The sequence below is a fragment of the Ursus arctos genome, unplaced genomic scaffold (assembly GCF_023065955.2).
Source record: "Ursus arctos isolate Adak ecotype North America unplaced genomic scaffold, UrsArc2.0 scaffold_37, whole genome shotgun sequence".
Lineage (NCBI taxonomy): Eukaryota > Metazoa > Chordata > Mammalia > Carnivora > Ursidae > Ursus > Ursus arctos.
In genome coordinates this window covers 26,094,815-26,108,424 of record NW_026623053.1, presented here as the reverse complement: position 1 = coordinate 26,108,424, position 13,610 = coordinate 26,094,815, and the positions used below count along the sequence as shown (strand labels likewise).

Here is a 13,610-nt window from a genome sequence, read left to right as displayed (position 1 = left end):
GGCTGCGAGCCGCTCCCCCAGCGCCTCGGCTCGGGCTGGGACTTGGGTCGAGCCGGCAACATTGCACTCTTGCGAACGAGTGGCTTTGCACTTGATTTATCCCCGCTGGGGACCAGAGCTCTAGCAGTCTTTGATTTAATAATGATTTGGCTCCTTGCATTGCCGCGGTGTCGGTGCCGCGGTTTCCCCTGAAGGGAAGCTTCGAATGTGACCCCAGTGAGCTTCTCATTCCTCTCCGTCTCCCGCCTCCTCCTTCTTTCCACCTTTTCCTTTTCCTTTTCCTTTTTTTTTTTTTTTTTTTTTTGGTGCCTGCCTCTATGACTTGATTTTCCGGCTCAGGAAGTGGGGTGACAGTTGAGTTGCGTTCTGCACCAGCGTTGCCATGAATACTGACTTGGGGAGGGGAAAATATCAGGCAAGATTCTCGGTGCCAGACACAATTAAGGGACATGTTTATGTGAATGGATGAGCAAATACATGAATGAACGGATGGCCAAGTCCGCGCGTCTCGGCTCCGGGGCAGGACACCAGCTCGCTGCAACAAGAACACAACCTTACTTCTCTGGAAAACCCAGGTCTGGGCGGGTTAGGATCGAGAGAAGGGCGAGCTTGTTAATTTGGAGATTTTTAAGTCGTCAAGAGCAGATCCAGGTTCCTTTGCCTGTCAGCAGTTGGCACCCTTGGCTTTCGGGACTGAAAGATAACACACACACACACCCAAGCTCTGGTTGAAATGTGCGTCTTTTCCTGGGACAAGCAGGCAGTGCCACAAAGGGAACATAACTTTTGTGATCTCGAAGGTATGGTAGGGAGGTTAGGAGAACAGCTCTTGAGGATACAGCAGGCCAAGACTCTCCCACAGCTCCTCTAGGGTCCATGTGTGCTGGAAATCAACGTGCTGCCTTTGGTATCTATGGCTGGGGGGGGGGGTGTTTGGACCCCAGCACTGCAGTGCTAGGTCAATGGCTGCCCCGGGGCAAAGGGCTTGAATGTGCAAATGTCAGAGCTCTCCCTGCAGACCCTAGAACTTACCGCAGAGAGGGCATGGGTGCAAGGGGACCTTGAATACTCAAACTCTCTGGGAATGTGAAGTGTGCCTTGGGCTGCTGCTTGAGAAAGGATGTGGGAGATCTGACGGGAGCCTTCACTGTCTCCACTGTGTTCTTCCTGGGCTGAGCAGTGGGAGGGGGTGGTCCGGAGGCGCTCTGGAGCCTGGAGTTCCATCTGCCACTCCCCTTTCCTGTCTTCCTAGTTCCCTCTTTGCATGGGCCAGGAAAATTTCGCTTTCTCCCACTTGTACACATCTTAATTTCCTGTCTCTACGCACCCCGTCTTTCCCAAATGAAAGAGAACTTGCTTGATGGTGGTCGTGGTGGTGGTGGTGGTGTGGTGTGTGATAAGAGAGATGTTGAGACTACAGGCAGATCTTACTGCTTGGCTGACAGCAGGAGGTGGGGCACTGAGGAAGGCAGGAATTCATTTAGTGCTCTTTTGACTTCTGCTGGACTCTCGTGTCCCTGAGTATCTAAGAGTGGCTAAGATTCTAGGGGTGGAGGAATGCTGGAGATAGAGCCTTCTTAGGGAGCTGTTCCTTAGCATGGGGGAGTCTGGATTCCTTTTATCCCATGTCTAAGTCTTTTATTTCTCTTCAGTTGTTCAGACCATCCCAGCTAAAAGGATTAAAAAAAAAAAACCCAAAATGTGTGTATGTATGTATGTATGTGTGTGTGTGTAGGAGATAATGAGAAGTTAGAAAGATTGGAGGACGGGACATGCTAGAACTGTCTGGATTAGACATGTACCATTTTCCTGTTTTTGTCATTCAGATTATTGTCCTAGCAAATTTCATGTTGGGCACTGGAAAAGGGTAAGATCCAGGAGTGGAGATAAGTAGGAAACACTTGCATTGAAATAATACCCAGGTTGCTTAACAACAAAGGGGGGGGGCGGGGGGGGAGAGTTCTGCTACTCAACTGATCATTGTGATGAAAGTGGTGGTCTTTTTCTTTTTTCTTTTCTGTTTTCTTTTAATATTGATGTGGGTATTAGGCATCTGGCTTGGAATAGGATGGGTTTTATTTGAAAATTAATCTACATCCCTGGTTGTTACAAATGCCACAGTTATTAGTTGGGTGAACAAATATATTTATGTGTTACTTTATAAATATGTTTTAGTACAAGTTAGGTTCTCACAGGCGGAACCCCTAACCTTCAGCATCAGCATCACCTGGGAACTTGTTAGAAATGCAAATTCTCAGGACCCCGCCCCCAGACTCTGTAAATCAGAAATTCTGAGTGCGGGACCCAGCAATCTGTGTTCATTACCTCAGGCAATGACTGTGATGCTTGGTGAAGTCTGAGAGCTACCAATATGGACTTCAAATTCCTTTGCTTAGACTTCGTAAATCATGACCTTTCTTAATCTAAAGTAGTTTGAATTTTTTTTGTGAAAGTGTCTGTAGTGAAGAGAACATTTAATTTTTATTTAGGTATGAAATACTGATCAGTTGTGAAAAGGACATAGAAGAGTTAGTGTAAGGTTATAGATGTGTTTTGAACACTTTACATGAAGAGCCTTGAAAATGAATAAATAAAAAAGCAGGAAAATTATAAACAGAACTTTAAAGACCTATATAAGAACTTTGCTACCATAAAAGTCTGTATCCTTTTATCCCTTTGTATTTGCTAATGGGAAACCACTCATGTTGCATACAAAGTATTATTTCTTAATAGCATCTTCTAGTAGCCAGGTTAAAGAAGTAAAAATTAAATGTAATTCAAGCAAAATTATTTCATTGCAGCCTCAAATTAACTTTTTGATTTAGTAATTCTTTTTTTTTTTGTTTTGTTTTGTTTGTTTTTAGTAACAGAATATTTGTTTTAAGGCACAGATGATATTGTCTTGAGTCACTATAATCTTCTTCGTCTTGTGCTCAGTCAGCTTGGCACCATGTGCTGTACTTACGTGTGAAAGTTTGTGCTGTAGACCTAGGAACTTATTGTCATTTATCTTGGGACAGTGCTTAGCAAACTAACTGCAGATAGCTGAGATCTGCGTATGTGTGTCATTTGGGTAAGGGAGATTATCCTTCAGTTTACATGTCTGTTTACCCCACCCTCCATCAATAATTCTGATGTCATTTAAAAAAAGACATTTAAAAACTGACATTTTTCCTGTTTATTTTTTAAATACTCCATATCAGAGATGGCATTACAGTGATATAAATTGTTTGAAAACATTTCTCAAAGGAAGATTGCAAAAAAAGAATTCTTTATAATAGAACAGCATCAGAAACCTTGATGTGGACTTCCTAAAACAGCTTACCTATTTTGATGGATAATAGTCCTTGGAGATATCTGCGTATTTATGTAGTTTTTAAAGTTCATTTTTCTTGAGTTACAGATTTGACTTTCTTGAATTTCAGTAATTTGCATTCAAAATTTTTTCCTCAAAATAATCTTGGAATTTTAGTGTTTTGTTTTAATTTTAACTTTACTTACACTGAAAACCAAAGTCATTAAGTGAACAATGAAATGGTATCCATTTTTGGCATTATTTTGTTGGGCTTCCCTTGTGTTAGGTTTAGGATAACTGATTAAACATAGCATCAAGGGTCATAGCACACCTCGGCTATGTGGATACTTAACTGAAGTACTTAGAACCAAGTCATCCAAAGCATTTTCCTAGTTTTGAAAGTTTTCTTTGTAAGTTATTCTGCACCATAAATTGTTTGGGCTGTTTATGTTTTCTTTTCTTTTTTTTTTTTTTTTAAGTTTTTATTTATTTATTTAGCAGTGTGGGGAGAGGAGCAGAGGGAGAGAGGGAGAGAGAGAATCTCAAGCCAACTTTGTGCTGAACACAGAGCTGACATGAGGCTCCGTCTCATGACCTGAGATCCTGACCTGAGCCGAAATCAGGAGTCAGATGCTTAAGCTACTGAGCCACCCAGGCACTCCCTAACTGTGTTTTCTAGAGATCCTGTTGGCAAGACATCATACTGAGAATCATATCTCCCGTAAACTTCTCAGTTGTTTTGCTAAAAAAGAAAAAACAGCTCTGTTACCACACACTGTATTTTTATTCTGACCCATCATGCCCTTAATTTCCAAGGAGGCTCATAAAATATTATAAATGCATTAGCACAAGACAAATCTACAAATGAAAAAAAAAAGTCTAAGTCTGAGTAGTTTTTAATGCGCTCTAAATCAACCAATGACTAGGTATCCTGAAATGGTTAATGCAGCCTCTATAAATAGCTCCCAGGATGTGCTGGAAGCAATAAATAGAGTAAGTTTATCAAACATACTATATTCACTCAATTCCAGTAATATCAATTAATATCATATAATTTAGGACTGACATCCCAGGCAGTAGCTGTATAGAAAAGACTTGGTGGAATTGAGAATCAGGGTATAAGGTGAGTAGGATCTGGAAGGTAGTTCAGACTGTCCGTGGGTTGAATCTAAATGGACAGATTGACCGAAAAGGATAAGGTGGCTCTGGAACGTCTGTTGACCATCACATCCTGTCCCAGGATGTTGCCATCCTTATGGCAGAGTTATTCCAAGTGCACTGAATTGTGATTTTTGTCCACTTTGAGTTTGGAGAGACCCTGTTATATGCTGCTTTTGACTGAACATATATTTAGGGTGTCAGCCTGTGGGAGGAGAGGGGGATATGACCTTGATAAGTGTTGCTGAAAAAAAAAATCTGAAACTCTGCCACGTATAGTCAGCTGTTTCTCTTTCCACTCCTCACTCCACTGTCTCTACATGCTCATACACATTCACAGACTGATATCGTCAGGTCACCACCTTGGCCACCATCACAAGGAAAAGCAAGCTGTCCTTTGTATCGGGATTATTTTTGTCCATTCAGAGTTGTCCTTGCCGGCCATCTTACCGAGAATTCGCATGCAAAATGGGCAGATTATTTTATATAATATTACTTGCTCATGTCTTATAAATCCCTAGGAAAGTCCTTAAGTGGGCTATTAAGTATTTTAGATTGAGCAAGTTGTACATCAAGCCTAAGGAATCATTTTCTAGAGAATACATCAGAAAGGATTCCAGGGTTCAGATAATTAAGAATCAGAGGTAAACGTTTAGAGGTAAAGTACTGGTGATTAGATGTCACAAAAGAAATCCAAGGAAGGCACTTCTCAGGTTCTTGATTTCTTGGCTTCATTTTATTGTCTCTAGTTCTGACTCTTCTTATTGATACTGTAGAATTATTTTGGTTTTTGTTTTATATGGTGAACCCCCTTAAATCTTTGAGAAGCAGGGTACACAAGCAAACTTTTCTGAAAGAACATGCTCTGTATTCTTTTAAAACTGACTCTTTTGATGTGATCGTGGTAGGACTCACGGAGGTGGGACCTACCCGCGTGAGCCTTATGAGTTCAGTTCATGTCTTTCTAAGACCTGGGTTGCTTTCCGCTGCAGGGGTGATTCATCATTCATGTTATTTGGCCTGGTCCTCGTGCTCTGGGAAGAGTCTTGAAATAGTTGGTTTTAAGGCTTATCACCTACAAAGGCAAAGGCAAATATGCCCACCTGGTCCTCGTACTGATGCCCGTTAGCAGCTGCAGTCACCTAAGGCTATGTGCTATCAGCGCTGAGCTAAATTGGAGCATGTCTTACTCTCCTTTTTGGCAATTTTGGAAAGACAAGCAAAGTATTATATTGAGTGCATTTCAAGTATGAATAGGGTGAACACTTTCAGCTTCATTGTAATTGCTGTTAACTGAGTAGTCCCACAAAGTGAAATTTCATTTCTTTGTCTTGGTGGGTGCAGTGTAAACATACGGCTTACAGCAGACTGAAGAAATGATTGCATTCCTAGAAAATTGTTTCCTATTTTTATTTTCAAATCCAATTAATAAACTTTTGGTCCTATACAATCATAAAGTTGTAAGTGAGAAGAGGCTTTAACATGTCATTGAATCTTCCCACTAATTTAAGTCACAATATGCCAGTCGAATGGTGGTCTTATGTTGTTTTTGAGATTTCTTTACAGAAAGAAAGTTCACAACTCCTTTTTTCCAGAATCCAGGCACATCCGTTGGATGGATATATTTTTTTTCAACTTACTGATAGAGTCCCTCATGCTCCATTATTGGGGCATGCACTTATTTTCCATTTTATACTAGTACAGTTCCATTTCTTTCTTGACTCTACCGCCTTGCACTGATCCCAGTTAAGCTCTTTGTATATTGGTTTCTTACTACTTTTCCAAGATACTGTGCCTCTTCTAATCTTGGTTTTAAAACACTTTACTTCCTTTTCTGTTGATATCATTGATTGAATTTAGTAAGAAGATGATTTTCACTTCATAATCCAAATCATGCATTCCCCACAAGTTTATAATCACAGAAAAGGATTTCAAATATTAGGAACGTATCTTTGGTGTATTACACATTTACTATGAATATATTCATTAAAGACATATTATTAGGTAGGAGCAAGGGTACCGGAAATTATGATGTAAGTTATTCTTCTGGTCTTTTAGTGTGCTACCCCCATAACTTTCATAAAAATAGGAGACATCACTATCTTACTGTTCCCACACAAAACTATACTGAAGATTGCTGTGCGCTTGACAGATGGGGTCAAGTATGTGACATGTTACCGTATCTCCAAGCAGCATATTTTTTGTCTTATTTTTTGTAATGAGAATGGGAGGGATAAAAATAATTGAGTGATTCTGTGGAAAGGGAAACATGTCTGTTTGAAAGAGGAAAGGTTGGTTCATAGCCAGGCCTCCCAGAGTCCTAAAGGCAGCTGAGATCTCAAAGAGGTAAGTAGAAAATAGGATGTCAGCCTGCAAATGCTGTTAGAAAAATGTATCTGCCCTTTAAGTAATGGTGAAAGCAAAATCATTTTTTTGTACAGTATTCAGAACTTTGTTCATATGTGTCAAACAGAAGAAGTCAAATGCTTGTTATTTGACTGAAGAACATCTTCAGGGAGATTTTTCTGATCTGAAACGGAAAGATGAGGAACTCTTAAATAGAGCCTGTGGTCCCTGTGGCCCAGATTATCCTGCCTGCTAATTGATTGTATGACTCCGGTACATAAGCAGAGATAGGCACAGATTAAGGATCAGGGCTTTCTATCTGTTATTCTGAGTAGAACTGGGTACTGAGTCCATACCTTGCCTCAGGTAGATTTCCTCCTGAAGAGGAAGAGGCTCCTATGAGTATCCCAAGAAGGATAGAAAGATCTGAGGACGATATGCAACTTCTCAGAGACTACGACCAGTGGGAATTCTGCACAGATCTGGGCAGATGTAGGGTAAGTTCTGGTAATTCAGTCCACAAATTAATGTATAACTGCTATGGATAACACATGTAGCTGTGTAGAGATAAAGCTAAATGGAAAACAAAACAAGACTATGAGAAATATCTAAGTTTGTGCCTAAATAAGAGAGAGTAATTACAGTTGGTGTCATGGTTGGAGGAAGCTTGAAAAAGCCGATATATCGTAGTTGAGCCTTGAAAGTGGGTTTGCATAATATAAGTAAAGAAGAAGGGAAGGACACTGCTTCAGCATGGATCCCAGTTGTAAGAATAATGGTGCAGAAGGAAAAATAACTCAGAATGCATACCTAAGAAAGCCTAAGCTATTTCTCCAAAGTATGCCCCAGTTAGAAAGATGTTATCTGTCCTTTAACCTCTCCCACAAAAGTCTGTAAGTCTGGAAAATGAATTTCATTGTGTGATACATTAGAACTTGCTCAGATGTTTAGGTCCACCAGGATTTGGGGTTTCTTCAGTTTGAAGCCAACTGACTGCTCATTAGAAGGTAAGACAGTTGTGTTTAAAATTCCTGGGGAATACTGAACCCTTCCCAATTCTACGCAACCATAGGAAGCTTTGAACGTACACAGCAGCTCCTCTTGGAGTTAAAGTCAAAAGACTTTTCAAAGCCTTTTTAGAGTGCCTGCTACTTAGAAGCAGCGGACTATGGGTCCAGAATGACTTGAAATATCATGTTGATTTTTACAAATGTATGGCCTAGGAGATGAAGGCATTGCCCTTATGAAAAGAGACGTATGTGCTTCCATTATTATTTTTTATCCTTGTGCAAAGCAGCACAATGTGGTAGAAAACTATCAAGAAACTTGCGCTTGCTTCTTGCTCAGCTGTTGCTTTACTGGGTGACCATAGACAAAATTCTTAGTCTTCTATTCCTTAGTTTCCACACCTAGTAAACTCTTAGTAAAGTGAGCTGTTACATAAAGGAAAGCAAGGATAAATATGTATGGTTGTTTCTTATACCTGGGATAGAGGGAGAGTGCATGGAAAGTGTTCCCCATCTTCTTCAGAAAGTAACTCAGGTGCTCTAGCAATTGGACCTCATAACAGGACGGCCATTTGGTTCTTGGAAAAGCGTAAGGGGCTAGAAAGTAACAGAGCCAAGTAATTTTTTTCTGAAAAAAATATTCCAGTGTGTCAGCCTAGCAGAAAGTAAGTGGTATATTTTAAAACAGCATATATAATATTAATCTGAGCATGCAATTGCTACTTGATCTTGCATCTCGTATGCATATGTAGCTGATAATACTCCTCCGGCTAAGCTCCTTCTCTCAATCCACATAACCCTGGAATTTCTCCTTCTGCTCCTTAGTGGTGGGGGTGGCGGTGGGAAACTCCTATCCCTCCTCATTTAAGAGCTCCACTCAATATTAGCGTAACCTAAACTTTATGACTTTATTTACATATGTGTGTTCAAATGTATATATAAACCTTGCTTTTGTATCAAGGAGCAAGAATATTCCTAATGTCCTGTCATTTTGAGACTAATTGAAAATTAGCAGTCTATATAAATGTAAATTATCCAAGTGGAAAAAAGTAGGAATTATTTGTAAAAATATAAATATTTGATAGTATAAAAATAAAAACAGGGAAAATGAGAGTAAATTATTAAATGAGGCTATCACATATTTATTGTGTAGCATCTAATTTTGATCCAAAAGTGACCAAAATTGCTGTTTCTCAACTAATCATTAAAAACAATCTTTACAATTAACTGAAAAGGCTAGGATCTTTTCGACGTTAAACTGTGACAGTTATATATATAAGAAAACATTTTTCTACATAATGCATTTTAACTATACTCGGCAAACACTGTTTTTGAGGGTGATAGGTAGTTCATGTCAATCATCCCTATTCATATAACTAATTAGATGGGAAAAATTAATTAGGCTAGTCATTTGAGTGTCAGGATATTAGTTAGATACTCGTAGGGGGTATTGATCAGGTATCTCTGTAATGAAATGAAAAGGTCATATTTTCTCAGGACTTTAAATAGACAACAAAATTATTCGTGGAGAGTAATTTTCCCTATTATGTGGAATGAACAATACTGGCTTTGTGAAGGAAGTCACTATAGGCGTATACATACAGCATACATAGAGTGCGTGTAGCGTAGTACACATCAGATTTAACCGGTGTGTAGTTTTGTGTAGTTTTGAGTTGTCAGTCTTCAGTATTTCAGAATTTCCGAATTCTTATCAACAGGCGGTATAGTTAATATCTTTATCCTGGTATTGAACTTGCTCCTTGTTTTTCATGGTTATACTACACAGTTCTTGTGATTCTCCCCTTGTTCTTTTATTCACTTATATTTATCATCTGGTTCATTGTTCATACTGGACTATTCCACCTGTACCCTTTCCCTGTACAGAGCTGCTATATTAATTTTAAAGTTTTCAGTCTTACTTCACAATTAATCAAAGCTCAATCTTTGGCTAATTTTGTTCTCACATTGTCATGCATGGATTGATCTATGTATAATTGCATAAGGAGATGCAACTCTTTTCCATCATGACCATTCCCTGCAATATTGTAAGCTACATGATGACATCATCACTGCGAAGATCGGGGTTTAGAAAATTCCCATTCTTTACCTAAGACGAGAATATCTCCCAATGGGCTGCAGCCTTTTTATTCAGAGGCTACTTATTCTCTGATTATTTCCTGTGCTTCGCTGCAAACATTCCTCCAGTGGCAGCAGCTGGGGTGGAAAGTGGCCTTCTTTCTGCTCACTGTGATTTCGTAATTTTACCGTTGAACTCTTCTAATTATATGTGATTTGGGTTTCCATTTCAAAATGCATATAAGTTTTTAGTTTTCTGTCATCATTAAAAACTCGCTTGTTAATGCCTCGGATCTTTAAGCTTACTTATGCAAAGAAGTACTTTGAAAGCTTTATGTTTAACTACCTCTTCTGTTTCAGAGAAAGGTTAAAGAATTTTATTTATCAATCAATCTATGTCTATCTAGATACAAACAGATACACACACACCACAAATATAGATCTATACGTAGAGTATATATGTATATGTTCTAAAAATACATTCACATATATTAACTGTATTTAAGTATGTGTGTATGTGTGAGTGCGTTTGTATATTCATAGAGCGGGCGTCTGGGTTAGTAGCTACACTTTAGATTAAGCGGGAGGAATTGCGTGGCTTTCCAGCTTCCCTTGCAAAGGTGACTGATTCAGTGTTGACAGCAGGGCATGCAATCTCTTACCTAACTTTCATTTTGTTTTTAAACATCCTTGTGTGATATTTTCGTGTTCTCATTGTTCACAGTTTACAATATTACCTCTAGAAGCTCACATTACTTCTCTTGCCTTCTATTTTTTGCAATTGATAGAAATATTTCTTAGCTGCATACCAGCCCTACAGGTGCAGTTTATTTAACCTGCAGTACAGTGATGAATACACTGAAGCCCAGCATCACTGGTTTACTGAGAAGACCATCCCTCTTGTCTGTTAGCCAGGTCTTTATAGTAGGTCTTTTCCCCCTTTCTGGTGTGCTTTTAGAGCATCAGACATATCTGTATTCAAATGAGGATGGTAAAATTCATCCATAAACTAAATTTAAATAACTTGGATTATTTGCCTTCTTTTGCATTCTATTATTGAAAAATAATAAAAAATAAGATACAGTAATTTTTTCATAAAATAATTGCCTTTCATTAAGTGCCTACTATTGCCACATCTTGTACTAGGAGTTTTATATATGTTGTGCTATACTCTAATCTTTGAATGAGATGGATGAGAAATTAAATAACCATTGGATAGTTACTGGTGGCTAAATTTGGAATCAGATACGAAGTATATGTAAAAATAAATATTTGTATACTTATGTGTATTATTAAGTTACATTCATGTATGTGTGTGTTTATAACTTACTATGATTAAAACATGCAAGTTAGCTAACTTGTTCTGTGCATGAAACTTTTCTCAAACAGTTATCTATTTGAACTGCAAATTGGATGATAAATTCTAGTTTTGCCTGAGAAAAATATATAGGTAGCTAATGTCAGCATTTTATATCATACAGTTTTCTTTCTTAGAAAAGAAGGTTAGGATTTATAATTTTTTTCCCCTTTCTTTTTAGAACCGAAATGTCTGTACTGAGGGTTCTCTCTGGTATAATTTATTTTTGGACTGATAGGATATTTTAAGCTTATTCATAATTAGTGACCTGTAAAAATGAAGACATGACTCTACTGGATATTCTGCAGAAGTAGTTCTTTTCTTCCATGTAAAATAGTAGGCATGTGCTTATAAAAAATAACCACTGTCAAGTGTACTACTTTATTTTTCCCCAGGCTGATTAACAATCACTGGCCTTGGTAAGATTGATAGTTAAATGTCATATTTGGCCTGATTTTGCCTTGAGTTCCCTCCGGGTATTGCTTGGGCATTTTTTCGCGCAGAGTTAATTGAAGGGACTAATATCAGCGGGTTCCTTTTCTTAAAAATCTTGTTGTGCTCAAGAGGACAGTTGATTGCAAGCCCTGTCCTTCTCTTAGCTGCCAGTGAGTTCCTCAAACCTCAAAGCTTACAAATTAGTGCAGTTTAGAGATTTGTTTTAGGCTTTTAGCTACAGCATTTGCTGCCATAAAAGCCATTTTTTCCTACGCTTTTTGAATGCAGTGATTGTGTCATATAGTATAACCCTGTACCATTCTGGCTATTGTGTGATTGATACAGAAACCGCTTCGATAGGAAACCATTTCAAGAGAGAACAGGAAAGGTATTATATTCGGCTGTAGTGCCATGCATTTCTAAGCAGCTGATGTTTTCTTTAACTGATAACCACCCCCTAAATTTTCAGAGGCAGTTGAGCCTTTAGAACTTTAACTCTTAATTCAGTCTGGCTGCAAAAAGCAATGCCCTGAAGTTCATTATACATTCACTTTCCATTAATTCATTAATTCATTCTGGAGTGTGACTGTATTGCTTTTGTTGTGTCTTCAAGTCAAACCTCTTTAAGAACATGGAGAAACATTAATTTAGTGATTTTTTTTCTCTAAACAGTGACTTCTTCATACCTGAGCCAGAGACTTGAAACTCTTGAGATAATACGACTTTTTGCACCCTGAGAATTGTGATAATATTGTCAAATGGAGTGGGCCATCATGTGTTTTATAATCTTTTTCTAAAAAAGGTTTTTTTGTCTTTTTGTTTGTTTTTAAGTAAACTCTGCCCACAACACGGGGCTTGAACTCCTGGTTCTGAAATCAGAGTCACATGCTCTACCAATTGACCCAGCCAACCACCCCATGTGTTTATGATCCGAGAATCTCAAATTAAACTGTAAGCCTCTGTAAAGGAATAGAGTCAAAGATGAGTCAAATAAAAGTTCAAAGGAGTTTATCATAGATCTTATGTTTTTACTACTTCACACATTTAACACTATATTTGGGAGTACTTACAGAAGGTAGTACACCCTGTTTTTGTCTTTCTCCACTTCAAATTTTTGTATTTTGTGATCCCTTAGATACATATTTTATTTTAGATGAAGGTGGATAGTGTCTTAATGAATGAGGTATACAATTATATACCCAAGATTTAAGTGCATCTGTGTATTACAGTTTATCATTTATTATAATATTATGTAATATTAGCAATTAATCATTCGGATGAATGTCTAAAAAAGCTGGAATAAAGATTCTTAAACAAAATAAAGGCTGAGATACCTTCTGAATCTGAAAATGCCGCTTAAATATCTTTAGTTGTGAGAAAAGTTTAAGTCTAGATATTTTCAAAGATTATTCTAAGATTGTTGTAAGTATATTTTCTCCTGGCTTAACTATTGACTGCTTCTCATTCATTGTACATAGCCATCATCCTCCCAATAATTATCATGGCATTGCAGAGGTTTGCTCATTATTAATGAAAGATTCAGCATTTCTGTAGGTGGGAAGTTATTGATAAAGCAAATGAATGAAAACCATTATAGCAAACTTCCAATGTGCTACCGCGTGCTGCTCTGGGGATTAGATTTCAGATGGCAGGTATGTTAGCCTGGTCATAGTCTTGGCCTAGAATTAGGCAGAACGAACTGGAATAGATTTGTTGTTACCAGAGGAGATCGTTGGCCTAGGTCATGGGAACTAGTAGGATGGATCAAAGCAGAATGAGGCGTCTACATGTCAGAGGTTGGTTTCCCCAGGAAATGAACACTGAGAGGAAGGCTTACATGCAGTTGGTTCATTAAGGAGTGGTCTTGGGGACAACACCCTTTGTAAGGGATTGAGGGAGCCTAGTTGAGTACTGGGAGAAGTTGAACTCTGATTCG

The 13,610-nt window shown here is 38.4% G+C and overlaps 1 protein-coding gene across 2 annotated transcripts in view; it reads left to right on the top strand.

Annotated features, from left to right (window-relative positions):
* The window catches only part of MDGA2 (MAM domain containing glycosylphosphatidylinositol anchor 2), a 788,346-nt gene that overhangs the window by 1,682 nt on the left and 773,054 nt on the right, over positions 1–13,610 (top strand). The gene's annotated exons all lie outside the window — the stretch shown is intronic.